Raw genomic sequence first — 27,610 nt, forward strand, 5'->3', positions numbered from 1 at the left:
GAGGACCCGATCTTTTTTGAATAAATACTTTTAAACTTTGGCCAGGAGTTTTCACCTCTTCTTTGATCACTGAAACAGAGAAATATTCGACATAAGTGGCGAGCCTAAGCAGGAGGATCCATAGCTTTGGATGACCGGTCGTTTTGCAACTCTTCAAGTCAACAAGGGTAAGTTTCTGCTGAATTCGCGAGGACAAGGCGGAGCTGTGCAAAATAGACTGTGTATATCGAATAAGCTATATTTAAAACGGATCTTGAAGTATATAACTGGGTAGAGGTTAGTCAGAGAGAGCCGGGTTGTAAAACCTGTATTGGGAAAAGCGTTTTAATTGTACGATTTTTATCGTGTGTGTGGTAATTGTGGTATAGCAGAGAAGGAGCTGCTGTAGGCTTGTTTTGGGAACAAGATATTAGCACAAAAGCTAGGGGGAGACGTTTTCCTAGCGGGCTAATAAATGTGGTTTGTATCAGGCAATAGTCTGATGGAGTGTAAAAGCTTGGTTAATGTGGTTTGTAAGTAAGTGTTTGTCAGGAGATAGCTCTATTCAATGGTATGGAATCGGAATTCCTAGTTTGAAAGAGCAGAGTCCGTGCTAGTGAGCAGAAAATAGCGCTATTTTAAAGGGATACATTGTTAATTTACTTGAGAGCACGGAGGAAAAACGTGGCTTGAGTAGAAAGGGCGCCATTTTTTCTTTGTCTGAAACGCATGTCAGACCTGCGGACAAGGCCGCTAGTTGAATTGGCGCCAATTTTTTTCTTTGTGTGAATGCATGTCAGACCTGCGGACAAGGCCGCTAGTTGAATTGGCGCCAATTTTTTTCTTTGTCTGAATGCATGCAGACTCAGTGGACACACAGAGCCTAGTAGAAAGCATATGCCATTGTAGGAGTATTTGAATAAGATTATCTTGGCAAATAATACGTTGAACTGCATTGAAAGATATTCTTGGAATTGCTGTGTCGTGGAGAATAATAATTATTGTGGAAAAGCAGTGTTGTGTGAAGATTAATCTTACAGTCCACAGCGGTTTGGTAAGGAGAACAAAGGAGTGTTGGGTGGCTTCTTTCCCCCCTGACATCCATTTTTTCAAATACACACGCGCGGGTTTGATAGATTTCAGTACTCATCTCTTAAAAGATAACGATAAAACCATACACATAGACTAGGATTGATAAAAATAGAGATATAGTGAATTGATCTCGGGGTATTTCAAATAAGTTTAAAGGTACGGTTACTCGGAAAACAGGAGTTTACACGAGGCCAGCACATTTCAAACACAGAGAGAGCACGCGGAGCGACTAGGCCCGCTTACAGAATATTGGTGAAAGAATCTAAAAGGTTAATGCATAGATTGATGTTGTGAATGACTTTTCAGTATTACATTGATTTAATTAATTACTTATCAGTTGAATTAATTATTCAGAGCATTCATTTTCTGTTTCCCAAAACAATTGATTGATTCCATAAGTTTTAAATCAATGTATATGATGATATAGTGAATAATTCTAACTAATCATTCATTCCTTTCACTTAACAATTGATTTATGTATAGATTGTAAAAGTAAAAAAGATAGATTGTGAGTTTTAGGTAAGATATAGTCATTCTGTAAGACATTTTCGGTGTGGCGGCCTCTACTGGTCAAAACACGATGGGACGTTTTTAATTATTTACTGCCATCTAGTGGAAGAGACACGATAGGACGTTTTTAATTATTTACTGCCATCTAGTGGATGAAACAAGATAGGACGTTTTTAATTATTTACTGCCATCTAGTGGATGAAACAAGATAGGACGTTTTTAATTGTTTACTGCCCTCTAGTGGATGAAACACTATAAGACATTTTTAATTGTTTGCTGCTCTCCAGTGGACGGAATACGATAAGACACTTTGGAACACTGGTCCTCCATCAGTGCATCCGCCTGAGGTCGACGACATAGTCTTTTACAATAATAAATGGATGGTTACTTCAATTAATTTAAGTAATTACAAATTGATTGAATTAATTATTCAGATTATTTCATTTTCAGTTTTCACAAAACTTTGATCAATTGGTTTATAGTGGTCTAGGGATGACGTTTTCTTTTACAGGATTACATCAATGAAGTGTAAATGACTAAGTCTAGTTGATTGTATGTTCCTTTCAAATAACAAGTCGATTTCCTTACAGATTGTAATTGATAATTAATCATTTTATTCCTTCCAAATGACAAGTCGATTTCTTTACAGGTTGTGATTAATATTCGTGTTTTACATCTTTTTATTTGAAGTTAAGTTCTTTTTTCACAGTTCTTGATTAAAGAATAGCAGAACAGTTTCTATCTGAGGATTGATCAAGCAAGGGGTTGTGGATCAGAAAGACTTAGAGCGTGACCTGCTTTTGTAATTTGATAATTGTGTTGAACAGCCTTTGTAGTTTAATAATTAAGTTGACCTGAACTATAATTAATATTGATTGAGCAATTAACTGACACACATTCATACATAATAAGGGAAAAAACATTTAGATTAAAACACACACACATAGATTACATTTAAGTCAATAATACACAATACCACTGAAACAATCCGTTGTTCTGGAGTTGTAGTGTTCTGTGTGGACAGTTGACACAGTTAAGAGTTGGACTAGCATCTGTTTAGCAGATACAGCAACAGAAGGTGGGTTGTAAGAAAAGTACACCTTATAGCATATTTTCAGCATATTAAGCAGTATAAATATTTCAGACATGGGAGCCAAACCCAGTAACATTGTGAGGGCTGTTAATACAGACAAGGGAATATTAGCAAATTCATCTCCTGTGGCTATAGTGGAAAAAATGAATCCTCTTGTTAAGGAGATTAGCAAAATATCAACGAAATGGAATATTCGTTGGGCAGACATTGAACAACCATGGCCAGCAGAGGGCACCTTTGATTTACAATTAATTGCAACATTGGAGATACTTATCAATGCACATAAGGCGCATCAAAAAGGAAAGATTAGATCAGAGAAACGCAGGTTAGAGTTAGCTATTTTAGACCTCTTCAAGGTAGAGGGGCAGAAAGTAGCATTAGCTTGGAATGAGAAAACAGCTCACATGGATCCAGAAAAAAGAGATGAATTGGCCAAAGCAATGGAAGAGAAAGTGAACATTCCATTCTCACACACAGCTCCAATCTCCAGTCCTCCTCCCTATGCCAAGAGACTGGAGGACAATTCTCAGCGGATCTACCCTCAGGTCCCTGTCCTAAGTACGAGCGGAACCTTCACTATCCAAGATAAGGATGAAAATGTACTAGAGAGGGGAAGAGCGAGAGTGACCGTGGACTTCGAACCAGAGAACAGGTCAGGTGCCAAACAGAAAAAGAAGGAGGAGCCGAGGGGAAAAGGGGACGACAGGAGGGACAAGACGGATGACGGTGAAGATGGCAGTGGAGGAGATAGCAAAGATTCCAGTGATGACAGCAATGCACAAGGAGGCTACAGTGCTCCGATAAGAAAACTACTAGCCAGGGCCGAAAAGCAGGGAGGGAAGATACGCTATAAGAAGGGAAAAGAAGAAAATAGTTCTGAAGATGAGCAGAAGTCTCTGAAGGCAGGGAAGAGAAGAGAGAGCTTAAAGCAAAAGAAGAAGAAGCTGCAGGAAGACAGGGATGAAGAGGAGGGAGAAAGGAGGGCAAGAAAACTCCGTGCGAAAATCCTAAGAAACGAAGAAGACTACAGACAACAGCTGCAGGACCTAGACGTAGAGAGAGAAACGTGTCGTCAATCTCAAGCGGCAGCATCACCTGCATCCCGGTTGAACTCCCCAAGGTCCGGAGCGACACCAAGGCGGGAAGTAAAAACGGAGCCACAAGTAAGCGATTATGAAACAGCATCGGAAGAAGAGGAAACTCAGGGGAACTTCCCAGTGCTGATTCGAGGTAACCAGATGGAATATCGTCCTTGGAATCATACAGATCTGTCAGAAGTGATCGAAAAACTCCCAGTCCTGGAAGATGGTGGCCACCCCTGGACGACGCAAGTCGACGTGAGATTGACAGGAACGCACGCTGCTATGGGAGACTTGAAAAGACTCTTAGCTACCATTACAGGATTGGACACCATGCAGGAAATATTGATGAAGGCGGGACTTCATAGATATATCGATACATCCGTTTATGATCCAGAACTCTTCGCAGCAAACAGAGGCAAGCTGTGGAAGGCAATCAGAGAAACATACCCTACTCACATTCACCCAGACAATGTCATTGTGAAGCCACTGGGGGGAGATGAAAATCCCCGGGGGTTTGTTGCCCGTGTGCACTCTCAATGGAGAAGTGTGACAGGGAAGGATGCCGAAGATAACCCGTTAGAAAAAGCCATAATCAGGGAAAAGATTCAACAAGGTCTCCCTACCCCAGTTAAGAACAAGTTAGCAGAAGTGGTGGGGCTACGACACATGAGCAAGGCTGTTTATATAGACAACATAGCACACCAAGTAGAATTATTTAGAAAGAAGATTCAGGCACAGAAGGCACAAGACGAGGACTCACTCAGAAAACTAACTCAAGTGCAATTGACAGAAGGCAAGAAAACCAGAGAGAGAGAGCAGACTATAGCCCTACAGGTCCCATCTCAGCCACAGCAACTGCAAATCGTCCCTCCCCAGTCATACCCACAGGGGCCACAAGGGGGGAATCCATACCCACAGGGGCCACCAGGGGTGCAAGTGGTTCCATACCAGCCATACAACCAGCCTGGCCAAGGACCACCACAAGAGGGATGGACCACAGCACCGAGGAAGGTGCTAGGACCATGTTTCGTATGCGGCCAGTATGGACACTTAAAACGTACCTGCTTTAAGAAGAACCAGGGGGGCGCAGGGGGGAAACAGAAAGGAGGATATAAGCCCCCTGCTGCACCGGCTCCAGGAGTGGTGAACCCCTATGGAGGCCCAGCAGCTGCGCTATAGGGGTGCCCAGAAGATCCGAAAGGGGGGTGCCAGCTGGTGGTGACAAACAGGCCTGAAGATGAACCTACAATATGGGTGTCGGTCAACCAACGTCCATTAGAATTGATGGTGGACAGTGGAGCAGCCTACACCTGTCTGAAGCCTGAAGACGCCACGCACCTTCCTATGTCTGGGAAATATGTGAAGACAATCGGATTCGAGGGAATTAAACAGCTGATCCCTACCACTGAGCTTGTAAGCTTAGAGTACAAAGGACAGAGAGCAGATCTGTCAATACTTGTATCAGAACACACGCCAATAGGGCTACTAGGGAGAGATGCACTATGCCAGTTAAATTGTACCGTGAAATGCACACCGGACGGCTGTCAGGTGACAGTGCCACAAGAGAACAGACAGCTGTCCGTCATGATGGACAACAACGCATCTATGGTATATTGGGTGGGAGGGCTTAGCCCAGACCTAATGGAACCAGCAAGGATGTGGGACAATTATATCCTGGCACACATGGCAGAGGCCAGAAGGCCTACTGATCCATTGCATTGTACACTCCAGTATTTTAGAGAAGTTGCAGATGCAACCCCAGATGAGTGGCTGAAGCATCAGCCAAAACAGGTACAGCTTAGTACAAGTTGTATAATCCTAGGCCCTCAGGGAGTGGCTATGAAGATAAACAGTGACACTTATCTAGATCAGGAGCATAAGATTGAGGGTAGCATCCCTCATGTGACACTTATGATATCTGAACACTATAAACAGAAGCATTTAGGGGCAATGATGGCAGACTCAGAAAAAGCCAGATTTGTAACGACAAAAGAAAACCCTGCTATCTGGAGGAGCATTGATGGACAGTTCACAAAACTGATGATCTCTGCTCAAGGAATAGGACATCCGCAGACTGTGAAGCTAATGAACCGGCTAATCCTTCCTGTACAAGCTGACAGAGACCTCAGAGAAGAAATGATGCAGAATGTGCCAGCCGACTTGTGGGCAAAGAACAGTACAGACATTGGATTTGTGAAATCAGCTCGTCCATTGAGAGTTGAACTCATACCGGGTGCAGAACCCCCTTGGAAAAACCAATACCCATTGAAACAGGAAGCAATTGATGGAATTGAGCCACAGATCAAAGGACTGTTAGAGGCAGGAGTCCTGAAGATAACTCAATATCCGTTAAGCAATACACCTCTTCTGCCAGTGACGAAACCTGATGGTTCATATCGTCTGGTACATGACCTACGGGCTGTGAATGAGGTAGTCGTCAGCTATCCAGCTGAAGTTCCTGATCCTCATGTGCTGTTGACTCAGATTCCATCTACAGCCAAAGTGTTTACAGTGATTGATTTATGCGGGGCTTTCTTTTCTATACCTCTTAGTGTAGAAAGTCAAGGGTTATTTGGGTTTACCTACAAAGGTCAGCATTATCAATATACCAGAATGCCACAGGGGTACAAACACAGTCCTCATGTTTTTAATCAGGTCTTAAGGGAGGACTTAGACGGGTTAGAACAGATGATAAGTAGTACTGCCATTCAGTACATGGATGACATACTCCTTTGTGCCCCAGATGAAGAAACATGTCACAGGGATTCCGTTAAACTGTTAAAGGTTTTGGCGGAGAAGGGACACAAGGTGTCTAAAAAGAAGCTACAGTATTGTCAGGAAAAGGTAACTTACTTAGGACAATCCATTACACAGGGACATCGCAGCGTCACAAATGAACATTTGGAAGCTATTCAGAAGGCTCCAAAACCACGAACGGTTAGGGAAATGATGATGTTTTTGGGCATTACTGGGTATAGTTCAGCATGGGTGGAGGATTACACTAGACTAGTCGCTCCATTGAGGGGGATGATTAAGGAAACAGGTAGTGATAACCTCCAATCTTGCATTACTTGGACAAGGGAAGCTGATTTGGCGTTTGAGACAATTAAACACAAATTGCAAGAAGCGCCAGCTTTAGCGCTTCCAGATTATTCCAAAGAATTTGGATTGTATGTTTCTTCTTCAGCCGAGGGGAAGTATGCCTGCGCTGTTCTCACGCAACCAACAGGCATTGGACCTAGTCCACAGCCCATAGCCTATTACTCTGTCGCATATTCAGAGGTAGAAATGGGTTTCGCGCCATGCTACAGAGCAATGGCCGGGGCTTATCTTATGTACGAGAAGGCAACAACCTTAACAATGGGGTACCCAATTACCATTCTCTGCCACCACAGTCTAAGGAACCTCTTGAATCAAGGCAAGTACACTTTGACGATGCCTAGGATTAGGGATTATTACAGGATGTTGGAAAGGGAAGATGTAACATTACTAAGATGTAACACACTTAACCCAGCAGAGACCTTGCCAACCCCAGAAGATGGGGAACCACACGATTGTGTGAAGGAAGCTACGAGGTACTCTAAGCTTAGAGCAGATCTACTAGCTTTGCCTTTAAAGGAAGCTGACGTTGAGTATTGGACTGATGGATCTTGTTACCGGGTAGGAGAACATTTACGTGCCGGGTATGCCATAGTCCGATCCCAAAATTCGGAGTTCATTGTGGAACAAGCCGAGGCTGTTCCTCAGCCTTGTTCAGCTCAGTTGGCTGAATTGATTGCCCTCACAGAAGCATGCAATTTGGGAACCGGACAAAGAGTGACAGTATACACCGACTCTGCCTATGCCCACAATGTGTGTCATTTACATGGAGCTGTATGGAAGGGACGGGGTTTTAAGAAAACTGATGGTTCGCCTATTCAGCACCACGCTCAAATCATGAAGCTGTTACAAGCCATGATGAAACCAAGGGAATTAGCCATAGTGAAGTGTGCCGCACACAGATCTGACTCATCACATGTCACACAAGGTAACAGGGCTGCAGATGATGCAGCCAAAGCTATTACAGGAGCAGACAAAGCAGGTAAAGTTCTGCTGGTCACACATGAAGTACAGTTACAGGGCATGGTCACGCTTGAGGATTTGTTGATGTTACAGAGTGAGGCAAATGCGCTAGACAAAAACCTATGGTTAACAAGGGGAGCTAGTCAAGATGACACAGGTCTATGGAGAAATCATGAGGGACTGGTTGTGGCACCCCCAGATTTATTAGGCATACTTATACAGGAAGCCCATGGATTAGCACATGTGTCCAGGGGGGAGGTTAGACGCAAGATCACCAAGGAATATGGTTTTTGGGCTCCATATTTGTTGGAACAAATAGACCATGTCCTTGGTCAATGTGTGGTCTGTTTGAAGAACAATATCAGACCTGGAATACCAGTGGGAACTGGGCATATCCCTACCCCAAACGGGCCAATGAAACATTTAGTGATTGACTATGTGGACATGATTCAACCTGTTGCAGGATACAGGTACATGCTAGTTGTAGTAGACAGGTTCAGCAGATGGGTAGAAGCTTGCCCCACTCGAAGAAAGGATGCTCAGTCTGTAGCAAAGTTCCTATGCAGGGAAGTCATGCCTAGGTTTGGAATTCCAGATAGGATATCGTCAGACAATGGTAAGGAATTTGTGGATAAGACGGTAAAGCTTATACTACAAAAGTTGGGAATCAAGCAGAGACTTGGGTGTATTTACTCACCTCAAAGCCAGGGGATAGTAGAGAGGATGAACGGGGTCCTTAAGAACCGTCTTTCTAAGGTCTGTAAGCATACAGGTCTTAATTGGTTGGAAGGACTCCCTCTTGCATTGATGGCCTGTCGTTCCAGTGAAATTCGAGGGCTGCACTTGACTCCCCATGAACTGGTAATGGGGAGGATAATGACAGCTCCCTGTGTACGAACCAGTGGGAAAGGGCCAAGTTTGGCTCTCCTGGAGAGTGACATGAAAGCCTATGTACAATACATGACTAACCGGCAAAAGAGTATCTCTTCTTATGTGCTCCACAAACAGGAACGTGAAGAGGAGGTGAACGCACAGGAGAGGAAGGACGCGTTGCAACCGGGTGACAAAGTATACGTGAAGGTCTACAGACGGAAGTGGCATGAGGCTCGACGGGAAGGACCATACGAGGTCGTTCGGTGCACTGGGACTGCCCTCCAAATCAAGGGGTCCCCCACCTGGTATCACGTTCATCACTGCATCAAGGCACCCAATGAGGACGATGAGGGAGAACCTCAGCAGGATGGTGAGGAGACCCCTGGGGACGAGGAAGTCCACAGCTTGGACATCCAGGCTGACGAAGATGTTGGTGAGTATCTGCGCCATGATGCAGATGATGCCGGGGGCCTCGTCCCAGACCCTGTCCAGCCCACTGATGAGTGGGCCAACGGAGACCGTGAAGGAGCCAGTGACTGCGACACCCCTCTTGGGGGTTCTACCAAGTCTGGTGTTGCCCCTGTTGTCACCCCTTCCGACCCTGACAATGCTCCAGACGGAGATGTCAGCAACCCGGGCGGCTGCCCGGACCGAGGTACCATTGAGAGACACAGACCTGTCAGTGATACACCTCAACCAGACAGACCCCGTAAAACACCAAGGCCAATTAGGAGGAAACTCAAGCCATGCCGTTTCAGAGACTAATATACCCCTTAGTGTTCCTACCCCATTGACTTCTTTGGACAATGTTACACTTTACTCACACACTGTTATGCCTGGACGTCAGAGAAGAATGATCATAGCAAGTAGAGCTTTTGCTTGCCCACATTCACGTTGTACTGTTGATGATTGTTTGATCTATACCGCCGAAGAGAGCGAGTGGTATTTATTGGATACTACATATGTTACACTTGATCAATACTCAAGCAACATGCAAGAAACTCGTGTGACATTAACTAATGTTGACCAGGGGTTGAGCTCGTATTGGTGTGCTAGACGTGATATCGGTGAACCGGTGTCTAGTAAATCCAACAATTTCAAGGACAAAGTTTGTAGGACCAGGCCTGACTTTCCACACCACTATAGGTTGGACTGTGAGACATTGGTGCATAAATATGTTCACGATGAGTTACCAGGAAAGGTTGAAAATGTTGCTGTGAAGGCTCCTACGAAGGCGATTGTAGTCGCTACTGACGATTATTTGTTGTATGATTCTAATCACCTGGGGACACGGTCCCACCCTAATTCTGCCACTAGTATCATGAAAGATTTTGCTTCAAAAATGAATTATTCTGATTGCTGGATTTGTCAACAGGTCCCTGTAAGTGCGTCTGCTCCTATGTTTTTCCCCATACCGTTAACTAAAGCAGAATGGCTTCATTATAATTGGCAGGGTTTAGCCCCATTTGTTTTACAGGGCAAGAACCAGAGCTCTTCTTGTCAGCCCAGCACGATTCTGGTTCCTTTAAATTCTTCCTATGCAGGTGTGGATATTGGTGTGTTGGAACGTCTGACAGCAGCGGTTAACAAACACCATAGGCCTAGCGGTGTGGGGAAGGTTATTATTGATAGGCTTACACATTTGTCACAACCAACAGGTCCGAAGAAGATATATATTATCCAAGCTATGTTCGCTCAATTAAATGGTACTGCATTGAGTCCTCATCTGTCATGTTCTGGGAGTGTGACTTCTACACGGTGGAGGGGTTCAGTTGTTATTTCTGGATTAAAATGTAAAGTTGTTGATTGTGCTATGGTGCCTCAAATGAAATTACATGATACCAATACTACCAGACGGCAGAAAGGCACCACGCAGCTTAAAGTCATGCCTCTCGTAAATATTACAACCTGTATTGACATTCAAGTACGGCCCAAGATCAGCTCGGTTCGTCAGTTAGGGGCTGCGTCTTGTATAGGTGGAACCATTTTCCCGTATCCTGGTACGGAGCTTCAACTCCCGGAACATGTGTTTCTTGTGTGTGATAATGATGCATTCTCTAAGCTTCCTGCTTTGATTGAGGGTGGTTGTTATTTGGCTCATCTGATACCTTTGATTAGGAAAGTTACTCGGGAGGAGATGTCTGTACTTCACAAACAAGCAACCCATCGTAGTCGTAGGGCGTTGTCTACCGCTCAGAAGTTTTTTGGCCTAATATTCCCAAGTTATGGTGTCTACAACTCTCAGACTGAATTAAGTGCCTTATCATCCGTTCTTGAAAAACACATTAATGCTTCGGATGCTGTAGTGTCTGCCCTGGCCACTGAATTGACTGAAACTAAGAATGTAGCTCTCCAAAATAGAATGGCTTTGGACATTATTTTGGCCAGTCAGGGTGGTACTTGTGCTTTGATAGGCGGTGAATGCTGCAGTTATATTTCGGATTCTGGTAACGCTTTGCATGATTTTCATGAATCTAACAAGAAGGGTGTAGAGGATTTACATAAAGAACACGGTTGGAATATGTTAGATTTCTTTGATTCTGCTTTTTCAGGTATTGGTAATATGATCAGGTCCGTCGCTATTATTTTTGTTGTCATTATCATCTGTATTATGTTACTTGGTATTTTGATCAAATGTTGTGGAAAGTGTATTTCTGATGTTCCTATTAATGCTTTAATGTTGACCAACATAGCTGATGAGCAAAAGCTGGATTCTGTTTTGCTTTCTGATTTTGTTTCCTCCTTTGATGATTTGTTTATTAAGTGATGTTTTATGATTAATTGCTTCGATTACTGTTTGTTTCTTTCTATATCATGTGATTGATGTCAGTTGAGAAGTGGTGTGGTGGTTATGCAAAGATAGGAAAGCGGTTCTGTTCCTAGCACAACGAAGAAAACGCTCTTGACTGGGAAAGGATATCAATCTGAGACAGCGGTAAAGGCTGTTCTCCAACTGGGTTCATGTGCTAGTAACCTCTGTCCCTGGCGCTTCAAGGACAAAGAAAACATCGGTCGTTGGAAGTTTCTATATTAATTTGTGCATGATGGACTGTGTTTAGTTTAATTGTGGTTGTTATTTTCAAGATTCTTTTTATTATTGGTTGGTTTCTATTTTTTGCATGATGTCTTTGGGTTCTTAATAGTTATTTTTTATTTTTTATTTTTTTAATTTTTAATTTTTTTATTTTTTTATATTTTCTTAGCTGTGATATGTGGGGTTTGTGTTTTTGTTTTGGTTTATGTGATCATTTAGTTTCGGAACACCCTCTGGGTGGTCCGAGGGGGGATGTGTCGTATATTTTTACACATTAATAGCCTTCTTATATAACGTATATCTTACACATATATTCACGTATATTTTACACATATTACACGTATATTTTTATTACTTCATATATACTTTATTAAATACTTTTATTTCATTACAAACGATCTCGGGAAGATTTTCAATTGTCGCACATGCGCAGTCACACACACACGCACATGCACGCCCCCGAGGGTCTAGGCCAATCAGAGGCCTAGAAGGAAGGATCATGATTGGCCAAGAACATACTGTGATGTGATTGGCTGAGGGCCGCTATAAAACCTCTGTGCTGAGTCTGGAGCGGTCTGTCTGCTGCCTACCTCGAATCACGTTGTGACTGTTTCGTGTGCCTGTAATCTGAGGACCCGATCTTTTTTGAATAAATACTTTTAAACTTTGGCCAGGAGTTTTCACCTCTTCTTTGATCACTGAAACAGAGAAATATTCGACACTTTCTACTCTACTCATTAAGGATTCAGGTGTTATCTTCCATCTATTAAGATCTTCTCGTATTTTATTTTCAAGGGCTTGATAATTGTCGGTGTATAATGTTGTTATATCTCCAGTGAGGTAGATTCCTAAATATTTGATTTTCTTTGCATCCCATTTCAACTTGTATTTTTCCTTAATTTCCGAATCTATCTGTTCTCCAATTGTTAATACTTCACACTTACTTTCATTTAGTTTATAACCAGAGTGTTTACTATATTCTGTAATTGCTTCCATTAGGCTTGGTAAGGATTGGGCTGGTGATGTTAAATAAACAACCACGTCATCTGCATATAATGCCAGTTTGTGCTGTTCCTCTTTTATCGTTATGCCTTTGATGGTATTATTTTTCCTTATACTTTCTGCTAGTCCTTCCATGCATATAGCAAATATAACTGCTGAGAGTGGGTCTCCTTGTCTTGTACCTTTATAGATTGGAAATCTTCTGGATATTGTGCCATTTACTTTTACTCTTGACACTGGATTTTTATACATTCCTTGAAGCCATTTATTAAAATTCTCTCGTGTATCTTGATAGTTCTTCATGAGTGAGGTGGTCTAAATAGTAGGCAGCCATGTTGAGCGATGTTGCTATGATACTTTTTGCCCGTCAGTTTGGTGGTTGCTAGGGAAGAAACCACGTGACTGAAAGCTATGAATTGCGGTAGTTTTATGAGTATGAGTGAATTACACGTAGCTCACTCATATCAAACGTGTTTCTTTCTGAATTGTTGATATTCTGGGGGAGTGTTTGATATAGCTTACTGTAGGTGTTTGTATGTCTTTCGATGTAGCGCTGCCACTATCGCTACCGGCTTTCCCTTCAGCAGGCAAAAACTATCTGCAAATGGTTTTTGCAATGTCGGCCATTCTAAAGTTGACAAGGAAATGTGCAACGATGTATTCGGTTGTTAAGTCGTGATGTGTTTCCAGGTCCAACATTGGCTGAGGCGCTCTCTTCGAAATGCCGCAGTAATAATAATAATAATTTATATTTGTATAGCGCTTTTCCGAGGCTCAAAGACGCTGACAATATGGGAAAAACAGGAAAGGGCTGTGTCCCTTGTTGTATTCAGATCTGAGTCTAAAAAACTATTGAACTGTCATTCTACTGCTTTAGTACACTGGTACTCTGGTGCGGGGAATTTTTTATTTGGACCCGGAAATTGCTAAACGTCACGCGAGATGTCAGACTTAACAACTGAATTGGCTGAGGTCTAGTAGAGTGCATGGAGAGAAACAACTCAATTGCATGACACAAGATAACAGCTTGTCGAAAAACAGAGTGGTTTAGAGGTATGCTAGAATTGGTTTAAAACTAGACCTCCTTGAGACATATTGAAGAGTTCTCTGGGAATAAGGACAGTTCATGGGACGAGAAAGATGGAGTGTTTCTTGGCCAATGGTATTGACAAAAAAGAAAAGAAGCGCTCAGTGTTGTTAAGTATATCCGGTACTCTCAAATTGTGTAACCATTTTTTCTTCTTCTTTTTTTTCACAATTGTAAACAACAGCCTGTCTATTTCAAGTTATATTACTGAGTTGAGGAAACACTCATTACATTGTTGTTTCGGTAACCCATTAGCCAATATGCTTTGTGATCGTATTTGTTGAAAGCATACCACACACACACACACACACACACACACACACACACAGACCACACCACACCACACTCACACACACGCACACACCTGTAGGAACTTGACCATGTTGGCATGCCTGGAGGTTCAGCCTGACAAGCATGCTGTTATGGTTCAGAGGTAGCTAGCTCATGTCTAGGGTCGACTGACACGAGCCACTGGCTCAACAGATACCAAGCATGCAACGTGTCTGTAACTGGTCATGATTGATCATGTGCACATTTGCATAGGGAGAAGAGTACATTGGGAGTATTATAATGAGCAGGTCGTGGTGATGGACACAGACCCACCCAAAATGTTGCAATTCAAGGACATAGACAGGACTGGATGTTTACATACAATTGTTTTTGAAAATGACGAAAACCCTAATGTTTCATGTTTGGTTGATGCTCATTTGATTCGAATATTATGATTTTGACTTTAGTGTACCATTAAGCATAGCAAATGCATTTTTTTTTCACATACTCGAAGAGACAATCAACTTCAAAGTGGGAGTTCATAATGGCAATTTGGCCCATCAAAGGATTCTCTCCTCTTCTTTTATGTCCTACTGTGTCGAAGAAAGGGCAGTCAGCGTGAGGTCTCATTACCTGGCCTGTGAAAAACAGAGAGGACAATACGGCCTGGAAAGACAAGAGAAAGAGAGTGGGACGGTAGTCATTTGGGAGAAGTACACACACACACACACACACACACACAAACAAATTGTATGTTCATAGGTCATAGTTTGTCGCACTGGGGGGTAAAAGGAACAGTTTGCACAGACTAAAGTAAAAGTTCTGGGGAGCCGTCTGGCACGAAGCAGTGTTCCCTAGCTACTCAGAGCACTTCAGCTGCACAGCCAGAGACCAGCCGCACACACACACACACACACACACACACACACACACACACACACACACACACACACACACACACACACATATATACACACAGGGGAGAAAAGAACACAAAAGTAAACATGACATTTGCACGAACTGATTTAGACCACAAGCCCCACTAGACCTCAGCAAAGCTACTCCGAGTTCTGGAATATGGAAAAAAAAGACTGTTGCTTCAGTAGCACAATGTGTTTGTACAATATACCATGTACATGAAGCATAATGGAATAGAGCATTGCCTTGATACAGCAGAATGTAAATCATATAAGACAGGGCTTGACATTAAGGCTTGTCCGCTTAAAGTACATTTTATGTTCGGACAAGTGGACTTCCTCCTGCATTTGTCCGATGGACAAATCAAAACAAAGAGAAAAATAAATAAATAAATATGTATTAATATCCGCAAAAAATTAATTCCTCTTTCAGTTTTCCGATCAGAAAAGTAATACATGTTTTGACCAGCTATGCCGCACCTCATTCTCGCTGCCTATGAGGCGGCGTAGCTTGTATTAGAAATTCTAATGCTATTGCGTGCACGTGACCGTTATGAACTCTACTACTCTCTTTGACCACGAAGTTGGCTTGTGGAAATGTTAAGTCCGTAGTGAAAGAAACCGATACATTACTCAAACCAGCAAGCAAGATGTTCCTTCAAGCGCCAAAATCTGGCCAGGTGCCAGGAAAACCGGGAAACGCCGAATGTTATCGGAGGAAACACCAGCACCATTGCTGGTATTCTGCCAATGTATGCTGCCTTGTCAATGTATGCTACCATGGCAATGTATGCTGCCTTGTCAATGTATGCTGTCTTGTCAATGTATGCTGCCTTGTCAATGTATGCTGCCTTGTCAATGTATGCTGCCTTGTCAATGTAGCTGCATGTCAATGTATGCTGCCTTGTCAATGCATGCTGCCATGTCAATGTATGGTGCCTTGTCAATGTATGCTGCCTTGTCAATGTATGCTGCCTTGTCAATGTATGCTGCCTTGTCAATGTATGCTGCCTTGTCAATGTATGCTGCCTTGTCAATGCATGCTGCCATGTCAATGTATGTTGCCTTGTCAATGTATGCTGCCTTGTCAATGTATGCTGCCTTGTCAATGTATGTTGCCTTGTCAATGTATGCTGCCTTGTCAATGTATGCTGCCTTGGCAATGTATGCTGCCTTGTCAATGTAACTGCCTTGTCAACGTATCTTGCCATGTCAATGTAGCTGCCTTGTCAATGTATGCTGCCATGTCAATGTAGCTGCCTTGTCAATGTAACTGCCTTGTCAACGTATGCTGCCTTGTCAATGGATGCTGCCTTGTCAATGTATCTTGCCTTGTCAATGTATGCTGCCTTGTCAATGTATGCTGCCTTGTCAATGTATGCTACCATGTTAAGTTCAGTTGTCCGAAGGTAGTACCTGAAAAAGGTTAATGTCAAGCCCTGTAAGATACGCACGTAGGTAAGAACATACACACACCGCACTGTCCATTGAAGTTGTGCTGGAATATCCAATCAGAACCCCTGCGTGATTTTTTAGAGGCTCATCAGGTCAAAGTTCCACCTGGGCTCGACACACACACACACACACACACACACACACACACACACACACACACACACACACACACACACAGTATAGTACAAGCAGTGTACCTCCTCACCCCCCATTACCCCTCTGTACTTCCTTCCTCTAGCATTGTGACTGCCAATGGCACCAGGTCCTAGCATTGATTTGTTCTTATGACGGCTGATGTATAGATGATTCACTTACTTTAGACAAATGTAGGCCTACTTGTTGTAAGTCACTAGAGGCAGTGTGTGTGTTTGTAGTAGAGGCAGTGTGTTTGTAGTAGAGGCAATGTGTGTGTGTGTGTGTGTTTGCAGTGGGGGCAGTGCGTCTGTAGTAGAGGCTGTGTGTAGTAGAGCCTGTGTATGTAGTGGCGACAGTGTGTGTAGTAGAGTCTGTGTGTGTGTGTGTGTGTGTGTGTGTGTGTGTGTAGTGGAGGCAATGTGTGTGTAGTATTGCTCGACACGATATCATGCAAATATTAAACGGTCGTTTTCTGAGTTCATTCAAACAGAGTACAATCAAGGGAGAGAGAGAGAATGCAACTGTGTGGGCGTTCCAGTCTGCAGGTTTTTATAAATAAACCCCACTAACCACACTTACCAGTAACCTTGCAGATAACATTACTGAGAAAGTCAGACGCTGAGATGTGCACTCAATATTGAGGAATATGTTTTTGAAAACATTTTTTAAATTCCGCTTGTTTGCACTATTAACCGTTTAATATCTGCATGATATTGACCGTCTCTACTACAAACACACAGGTGAGGATCCTGGCAGCTGAGGACATAATTATTGTAGCTAGTTCAGGGCCTTGCTGTTAACACTGAGAAGGACACCATTGCAATAATCCAGACGGGAGGTGACTAAAGCATGGAGCCTATTGATGTTTCAGTGGAGGTATCAGAGAGTGAAGGTCAGAGACAGGAGATGGTTTTGAGAAGAAGGCAGACTTGGTGACTCTCCACTACACACACAGACTCTACTACACACACATTGCCTCTACTACACACACACACTGCCTCTACTACTACTACTACTACACACACACACACACACACACACACCAGGGTTTCCGTTAGAAAAATTTGCCGTCGGACATCGTGTCCGGGAAGAATTCGATTTACCGGACAAACGTGATATATTCCGGTCATCATATTAAAATATAATTTAAAAAAAATAATTCCAAAATCATATTTTTTTTTCTTCAAATCTAATATAGCTGTTTGTCGCGGTGATTACTGTTGTGTAGCGGCCTATATATGCCATTTAATGTCTATTTCTCATCCGATACGATTAGATGCGAGCTATATAATAATATAACATGATTTGACGCATGCGCGCTATGCCATGCGTCAAATCCAGCGCTGAACGGGTCCAGCGCTGAACGGGCGCCTCACTGGGAACTGAACAGACAGCATCGATCAATGAACGGACTCCACATTACGTTAACTGAAGTTTGTTAAATTGTTTGGGATTAATGTGAGTTTTCTATTTTCTCTTTCCAGTTTTACCCTTTTTTTATTTTTATCAATAAAACAACGTCATTTCTATAACCAGGGGGGTGTTCCATCGACGTCGCTGGAGGAAAGTCTGGGCTTGTTTTGACAAGTCTCGCGAGATCTATCAAGATATGCCTGGATCTTTTTAAGAGTCTCGCGGGACTTGGCGAAGTAGGCCTAGGTTTTCCTTTGGCGACGTTGATAGAACACCCCCCAGGTCTCGCTGGTTGGGAAGGCATTTCGTTTAGCTGCCTGTCAAATCATACTTAGGGGATAGCCCTGTAAGCTCATACGGGTCTGTATGTCGTCCTGAAAACCGGCTGTTAGATCATATCGCTGAAGTTTGTCTCCATCTTAGTGTAAATGTTGTCCGTTTCGTTTGTTATCCTTGTTATTGTGCGATAAAGTTAAGGCTTTCCGCTTCGGGCCACCATTTTCAGCTGGGCACCGGACACACACACACTCGTGCACGCGCGGCACTGCCCGAGAGAGAAGGACCCACCCCCTTTGGTTAGCCTATAGGCTGGCTGGAGGGGGCGGGTCCTTCTCTCTCGGGCAGTGTTGTGTGTGTGTGTGTTTGGTGCTCAGCTGAGAATGGTGGCCCAAAGCCAATTTGAATACAAAATGTGAACTTTAGCGAATTGTATTCAAATTGTGCTTAGAGGGAATTATTTTCACCGGACATTTTGTCCGACGAGTTTTCAATTTGTCGGACTTCGACAAATTTTACCGGACAAAGTCCGGGAATTACCGGTTAACGGAAACCCTGACACACACACACACACACACACACACACACTGCCTCTACTACACACTCATTAGTATTGAGGAATATTATGTCTGGACCAGCTCACTCAAAGAAGAATACACATACAAGAAATACAGCTTTCCATGATTGTGAATAAATAAGTAATGAGCAATGATTATAGTGAACACAACATTAGGATTCATATTACCAAAGAGTAAAAGAGTATTGAAAACATAATAAAGACATGATGAAAAGCATATCATCATATTCAAGCGGAATAAAACATTTGAATGAACATCCAGTCGAATCTTTGATCATTTTAATTTTAGAGGAGTAAATAGACTAAGCATTTAAAGTAGGATTCATAACATAGCTAACACTTTATTAGCTCATAGAATTCCACCGCAACCTGCCTGACCCGATCTCACTATGATTGACCCGAGCCTGTCCGATCTGTGGGTAAACCCTGTGGTGTCTCGGCCAACCGGCGCATCACTCAGGCACTGTCTCTGTGTAGTACAGACAGTTTACAGCATCAAAGGCTGACTTTTATCTCAAGGGCAGCTCCCAACACACACACACACACACACACACACACACACACACACACACACACGCACACACATGCAGTAACTCTAGTAAAATGAAACCGGGAGCTGCTGCTGAGCTGTTTCCCATCAGTGAAACATTCACTTTTCTCTTTTTTCATCCCTCGTTTTATCCAAGGCCCAGGCTGTGACTCCACCCAGGGTTCATGCTGTGGCTCTAGCCAGGCACCAGACTATGACTCTAGCCAGGGACCTGACTATGACTCTAACCAGGGACCAGGGACTAGGCTGTGACTGAGAAACAAACCAAGGAAAAAATACATTAAAAAAGGCAAGGAGGGGAAAAAGCCTGATAGGTGTGCAAATGGAGTTGTTGTGTGGAGCGTACAGGAGAGGGGGATGTGGGGATGTGAACTCGAAGTGGCGTGAACGAGGCAGTGGTTTCACCTGAAGGAGGGAGAGAGAGAGATGGATGGATGGAGGAGAGGAAGAGAAGTTGCTGAGAGAGCAGTGTCACTGAACAACAGGAACGCGTGTGAGAAACGGAGCGAGAGATGTATGGAGATGATGAGGGGAACAAGAGTAGCTGTGTGTATGTGTGTTTGCGTGCGTATGTGTCAATGACGAGGGGAGACGTGGATAACTGTGCTTAGCATTAGACTAGACACACCATTCTGTGAGTGAGTGTGTGTGTGTGTGTGTGTGTGTGTGTGTGTGTGTGTGTGTCTGTCTGTGTGTGAGCACGCCGATGCATGTGCTCACATATCTAGCAGCGAACATGCAGGTAGCTCAACAGAACAAAGCCCTACTCCCTCACTCTAACGCCTCTTTGACAATTCATTCATATTTGACAAAAAGAGAATTATGATGAAACGAACAAGGGGAAACATCCCCATTGTTGTGCGGTCTACAGTGATTCAAAAAAATCTAAATAGGTCACCTATGTGATTTGTGGAGATCCGATGAGAAGAAGGTTCTTCAGAGACGGGAACTCCTTGTTCTTCCTCAAGCTGTAACGTTAGTTGCTCCCTGTATCCTGGTGATCTGTGTGAAAAGTTAACTCGTTAGCTAGCTAGCAAACTAACTACTATCTATGAACTGATGTTTTCCCTCTGTGAAGGGGAGAGTGTGGCATTGCTTGTGGATTCAGGGATCAAGAGCCCTTTAATGTAAACGACACAGCCCTTAAATACTTTTTATAGGCCTTATTTCGCTCAAGTCTTTTAATTGTTTTAGCCTGTGAATTGAACCAGAGTAATTGTCCCTCTACAAAGTCCTTTATAGTTTTGGAGGTAATTTGCCTTCATTCTGGGGTAAGAATGCAATAGTAAGTAAGTAAGTAAGTAAGTAAGTAAGTAAGTAAAACTTTATTTATATAGCACCTTTCGTACATGAAATGCAACTCAAAGCAGCCCTAATCCTAAAAGTCACCAGAAATAAGCATTTAAAAGCTTAGCAGGTCTGTATAGTGCTGCTTACCCATTCTTCTCACCTTTTTCACCCCTAACCAATTTGCATCCCTGTCTACAGTGTATGATCTTGCTGTGATGGATAGATCACACGACGGAGAGAAAAACTGAAAAAAAGTTGGTTTGCCCTTCAAACACTCGTTCTCTTGGTAGAACTTGCCCTAAGGTACAGATCTAGGATCAGCGTCCCCTCCCTCGATCCTAACTTGCATCATTTGGGAGAGGGAATGGCAAACTGAAATTAGATCATTGTGTAAGCGGCAACTTCGTCATACTCTCCCTCACTCCCCCAGGCTGAGGCATGATGGGATAGGGTCAAGGGTCATTGCAGAGCTCGTCGTTCTGGTAGAGTTACTGGTGCTATGATTGATGCGGGGGTACAATGGTACATCACACACACATACACACTCACACACTTGCTTGCTGACATACACACACACTCCTCTCTGTATGAAGTTGCCCTCTCCCCTCTAAAGGGGATTGTATCAGCGTTCCTTAAGGGAGGTCTCGGTTATAGGGCCCTTCCACCACCCACCTCTTCTCGAAGGCGTCCATCAATCTGCCTGTCTGGACCTGGCACTAATCAAATCTGTCAGTACAGAGAGGATGGGCACCCGCTCCCTCCTCCCTCTCTCGCCCTCTCCTCCAACTCTTTTCTCTCTCTCTATCTCTCCCCGCCTCTTTCTATAATTGAACCAGGACGGAGTGATGTGAGAAAGAGCTCACAACTTCATTGGATCCTACATTCCAAGAACCCTCCCCCCACATACCCATATATGGTTGCTTGTTGTTATGTGTCTTGTCTTTTCTGACCGGACCAGACTATGTCGCAGAGAGCTGGCTTGGTTGCCTATGCTAGGTTGCAACATTGAAGAAAACAGGACAAAACTTAATTAAGTTTTTTTTATCTGAGCTTCGCACAAGCATGGTATTTGATTGGTTTGGCGACTGGTGAGATGTCACTCATTTCAAATGGGTTTCCATCCTTACGTAGCTACATTCTGAAAAGGATTTCTACAGGAAATCCTGGTCTCAATGAGGTTACTCCTTAACAACAAAATTCATCACCATTCAATTTGAGTGCATTCGACTACCAGTCTAAGCAATTTCAAAAACAATACCTGTTCTATACAGGGTTAATCAGGAAGTAGACCTAAACCATGCTGGCGTAATGGAATCAGGAAAAGTCTCATTCGAGGTGATGGGATGCAGACAAAGTCAACGCATGCATATGGAGTTCAGATGGGAAAGAGAATGCGTCTCCTCTAGCGCAATTAAGCCGGGTTTAATTTGTGCCCCTAGGTTCACTCACACTCAATAGGCTCCTGGCAGGATTAGCATGTCGTGCTCCCTCTCACGTACCCGCAGAGAGAGAGAGAGAGAGAGAGAGAGAGAGAGAGAGAGAGAGAGAGAGAGAGAGAGAGAGAGAGAGAGAGAGAGAGAGAGAGAGAGAGAGAGAGAGAGAGAGAGAGAGAGAGAGAGGAAATAAATTAAACACAGTTGTGTGTGTGTGTACACGTGTGGGCAGAGTGTGTCACACAAACTAAAGGTTACACATGTAACCCGGGTTCTCCGAATGAGAACGCTAACTTTCTCTGAAGACGCCTGTTCAATCACACCTGGTACAGGCATTTTACATTAAATCTTTGGCATTTAGCAGATGCCTTTATCCAAAGCGACTTACAACAAATACAGTTCTCTAAGCAAGTGAACCGTCTATCCATCAGTCGTTGTGAAACAAAGCAATGCTAGGACCAGGGGCTATTGGCAGTCACAATGCTTTAATTTATTTATAGTAGAGAAACTGTACAGGGGGGAAGTGGGCATGAGGAGGTATTTAGCAGGGACAATTGATGGAGGCTGAAGGGAAGGGTCTTCATTCTATAGCTGATGATAGGTAGTGACTCTGCAGGCCTGACAGTAGTGGGCAGCTCGTTCCACCAGCGGGGCGCCAGGACACTGAGAAGTCATGCATGCAGGTGATAACCCTGCTTGACCCTAACCCTAACCCTATATAGAGAGGCGCCATTTCATCAACAAACCAATCTTCACGAGCTCAGCATGAGAGCGGCAACGAGGTGAGGGTTGTCCCTCAACCTGGATTACATTTGTAACCTTTAGTTCTTTTTCAGTTGACTCGGTTCGACCCCTCACTATGGGACCCTGCGAAACAGTCCGATTGCCTGGTCCGAACTGGCAACCTGTACGCACGCAAGGATGTACCCCGGCGACATCACACACTCTCCAGACCAGCGCTAAGGAGGTGGAACCGAGTCGACTGAAAGAAAACCACACACACACACACACACACACACGCACACACACACACTCGCAGTGTGAGTGTCTCCCTCTCACTTAGTTGGTATTATTCACTCTTCCTGTCACCAGTTCACCTCTTCTCCTCCTTTTCTCCGTCCCTCCATTGCTGTCACTCTCTCCTCAGAAGCCCCTTCCCCTCCATCTCTGTTCGTCTGGGGTCCCTTGAGTGTACACTCGTGTCTAGCCAGACTCACGTACTTATGCCACTCAACACACACACACACACACATACACCCACACACACCCACACACACAGAAACTCCCTCTCCCTCTCTCTATCCCTCAGACACGCTCTGATCTTCCTCCCTCTGACACACACACATGCACACACTCTCCTTCTCCCAGCCCTTAATAAACATGTTAATTGAAACAAAGTCTGCTAGGAGATATGTGTGGCCACTCGTGACTCGTCAGCCCACGCTGCTCAGAGTGCTCAGGGTGAGCGGGGAAAGTCATTAATTTTTATCTGTTCTGACGACTCAACTGTAACTTCACAAATAACAGTCCCCTGTGCCTACACACACACACACACACACACACACACTCTCACACACAATGGCCAAAACTAACACAGTTGACAATGGCTCCACACGTACATGCACACACATACACACTCTCACACAGATACTGTTTCTACACTTCTACACCAGATACTGTTTCTCACACAGATCCTGTTTCTCACAACATGGCAGTCATGCACAAGTTACACCCAAACCGAAGAGTCTCCAGCAACATTGAGAGCTGCCAGTGTTTCATATCATAGTCTACAGACTACAAGACAACTGTCAGTTTACATTGGTTCAAATGTGAATTAATTGGTATCCATTCCATTGACTGTCTGAGAAGGCCCCAAATAACCATGAGAACATTACAATGGAGCTTTTGAATAGTATCCTTGTTCCAATCTGGCCAAATCTCATTAATGGTCTTATCTCTGTGCGCAAACTGTACTGTGTGTTTTTAACTGAAACAGACATGGCCGTTCTTAATGAGCAAGCTATAGTTTCTGTCAGCCTATTAGAAGTGTGGGGGAAAGGTGGAGGGACAGCGACCATATCTACTGGAGCTCTGAGTTGCAGTGGCGTTAACTTTGATGATTTTACTTCTTCAGAATATCGCGCTGTGGTGCTAAAGTCCCCCCTGTGATAATGACTTGGTTACCAGCTTCGACACCACATTAAGGGCAACTATCATATTGGGTTTTTCCTTTTAGAACTATTGCCGTTTTGTCTTGTTACTGCAATGTCGAGGAACCTAAATAATGTCACTCTCTTATACTTGTATGGATGTAACAATAAACTTGATTCTGATTCTGACTATCGACCGTAGGGAAAATTAGGAGGTACATTAATTTAAGAGAATTGGCATAAAGTCTGAGCGGCGATAGAGAAAGACGAAACAGCAAGTGAACCATGATATTCTTAGATATCATCTTGTTGCTTTTAATAAGGCAATCAGAAATGCCAGACGGGACCATTTCTCAAAATGTGTAACTATGTATGAATCCCATTAACTCAAGAGTGCTTTTATTTAGATTTCAGGAAGCTGCTGTTCACGTCTACTCTGAAGTTTGGCCAGGCCAATTATACTTCTCTGGCAGATTGACGTGAGGATCGTCAGTCATCTCCTTGACTTGCTACCAAGGCCTGTGACATTTCTCTTGTTTAGAGAAAAAGGTGTAATTGTTTTTTTTCATCCTTTATTTATCCAGATAAGTCACATTGAGATTTGCAACTATTTCTGCAAGTGTGCCCTGGCCAGACAGCAGACATGGAGTTATGCACAAGAGACACAACAGACCATACATAACTCAAGTCTCTATTGCACTTGTTCTGGACATTTCATACCCTACTACACATATCTTAACTGTACATATCATGTTGATATCCATCGCACATATGTTGATTTTTTTACGTATACTCACTGTAATACTGTATATTATCATACTATGCACTGTCTACATAATCATGTCTTTTGCACTATGCCATTATTTGCACTGGTTCGATGCCAAACTACGTTTTGTTGTCTTAGTACTTTAGTACTTAGTGCAGACCTGGACTCTGTCAATGACAATAACGTTCAATCTAATCTACCGGTAATCTAATGCAATATACTGTATATCAATGGACAGATTTTCTTGGTAAAACAATGGTTGCAAAGGACATCATCTTAAAAGAGATGTTGACAATGTTATTAACATAAATAATTGTGTGTGTGTGTGTGTGTGTCTGTGTTTATGTGTGTGTATGTGAACATAAAACAAAGCCTAATTAGTTTTACCATTTTGTCTACAGGTTCTCACACGGTTCATTTGTCATTCTTTCACTTTCTATAATGGGGTGAGGTTATGGCTTGAGAATTGGATCGAACCCCAGAATCCAGTCATCCTTCTCATTCCAAGTTTTTTTTTCCTCGCTCACTCACACACACACACACGCACGGATCGTGGTGACGGATCGTATTTAGATTTAAAAAAAACATTCTCAGTTTCCTTTCAGACAATAATCCCAATTGAGTCAGAACAGAACATCAAGCCAAGCAGCGGGGGGAATGGATAGCGCTGTGGATGTGCTTAGAGAGGGATACACACCTGGAATTGAGGGATGAAAAAGAGAGGATGACTCTTTCTCTTGTTACTTTATCCTCCACTTTTTTTTCATTTTTTTTTCAAGTATGGGGAAAATCTGTCCATCCATCTGCTAAAACGGGAAAGAATCATCGCCCTCTTTTCCACATTAAGTCATATTTCAGATTAGAGTCGTTGATATATTGCCATGTAGATTTGAGCTTTTGAGTGATTCTGGTGCTGACCGTTCTGGGGCGCTCTGCGCTGCCATGACAGAGTGAGAGATGTGATGGTTTCAAAGGCGGTGATGGAGGCGGGTGGGGGGATGGATGGGAGGTACGAAGGCTTTTAAGACTTCTGTCTTTTCCTCTTGAGAGCTGGCTGATCTGAGCTGAGATGAAAGAGGGAGCCCTAACACTAGCAGAGTGACATTTCTCCCTCTGATTTCTGTCATTTTGCTCAAAGGAACGAGGGAATGAGAGATGGAAAGACATACATGTAAGGGAGGACAATCATCAAGGATCGTTACTCTCTTTCTCTCTCTGTCTCTCTCTCTCTCTGCCTTTATCTGTCCGTCTTTTGAAAGTTGTCAGTGAGTATAGGACATTTAAAAAGTTTAGGCTAATCAGAGCCTTAGCCTTTGCATTCCCGAACCGCTTCTGCTCCTTCATCCAGATAGTTATATGAAACCTTATACAGTTGGCTTTACTCAACAGCATATGACTATGGTTTTCCCGTGATCAAATACAATTGCGTAACGGTTTACTTTTTAAAAATGAGGCATCATAGTCAATACCCACTGTCTCCTACAACTCCTACTGTATGTCTGTAATTCTTGGCCTGCCATAATGTTACATTATCTAAATCCCAAAAAAGGATGTAAATTCACTATCTTGTGCAACCATAGAGAGACAAAACATAACTGTGAGACAACGTTAAAACCAAACATTTCAGTGTAGAATCAACAACCCTCAATTAAGAATGTCAGTGCAACACTGCAAAAGCTACAGAACTCCAGCGTTCCAAAACAATACCGTCTCACAACCATTGTACAACTGTGACGCAATAACAAAACCCCATGAGGTCATATGTGACGGCTGGTGAAACCAGGAACAAGACTTTTATTTTGAAAAATGTAAATCAATTTCAACCGTGGTGAAAATCAATGACACACTCACTGGTCAACTAACACAGCTTGTTTTATGAGCCTGCTAACAATGTAGTGTTATAGTTAGTCTAACTAGGTAGTAGTGGGGATTAGGCACTGAATCCATTGCATTGCTATATTATTTTGGCTTGACTAGCAAGTGTGTCAATGATTTTCAACAACGTTGAAATGTATTTACATTTTTCTGAATTAAAGTCTGAACAATTTGATTGGTTGCCGACTGGTTCCCAGGTTTCACCAGCTGAGACCGACTTTGACAGATAACCTCATAGGAGCCAACGGACCCCCATGGGGATCCGAAGTGATATAAAGAGTTTACCTCGATCAATTCTCTTCATCGATATCAAAAAAATTTCACAACTTTGCATGCTATACGATGCCACCATTTTTTTCCCGAGACGGTAAACACGGCCTAAGTCACATCCAGTTTTCTCCAACTGGAGAATGTGTCATGTCCGGTTTCAACGCCGAATTTCCATACCATTGGTCGGCCAACCCCCAAAATCCCCCCCCCCCCCCCCCCCCCAAAAATAAATAAAAATAAAATTCTGATACATGAGAAAGGTCAAAGGTCAAAGGTCAAAGATGGTGCCAACATATCTCCAAATGGCCTAAACATATAGGTGTCCGCCTAAACATACCTGTACTAAAACAGGTACACAGTTGCATTTGCTCACATTACTAGCATCAACTTTGTCACAAGTACTAATAAGACCCTGGAGT

Source organism: Nansenia antarctica, assembly GCF_963989245.1.
Source record: "Nansenia antarctica genome assembly, chromosome: 6".
NCBI classification, from domain to species: Eukaryota; Metazoa; Chordata; class Actinopteri; order Argentiniformes; family Microstomatidae; genus Nansenia; species Nansenia antarctica.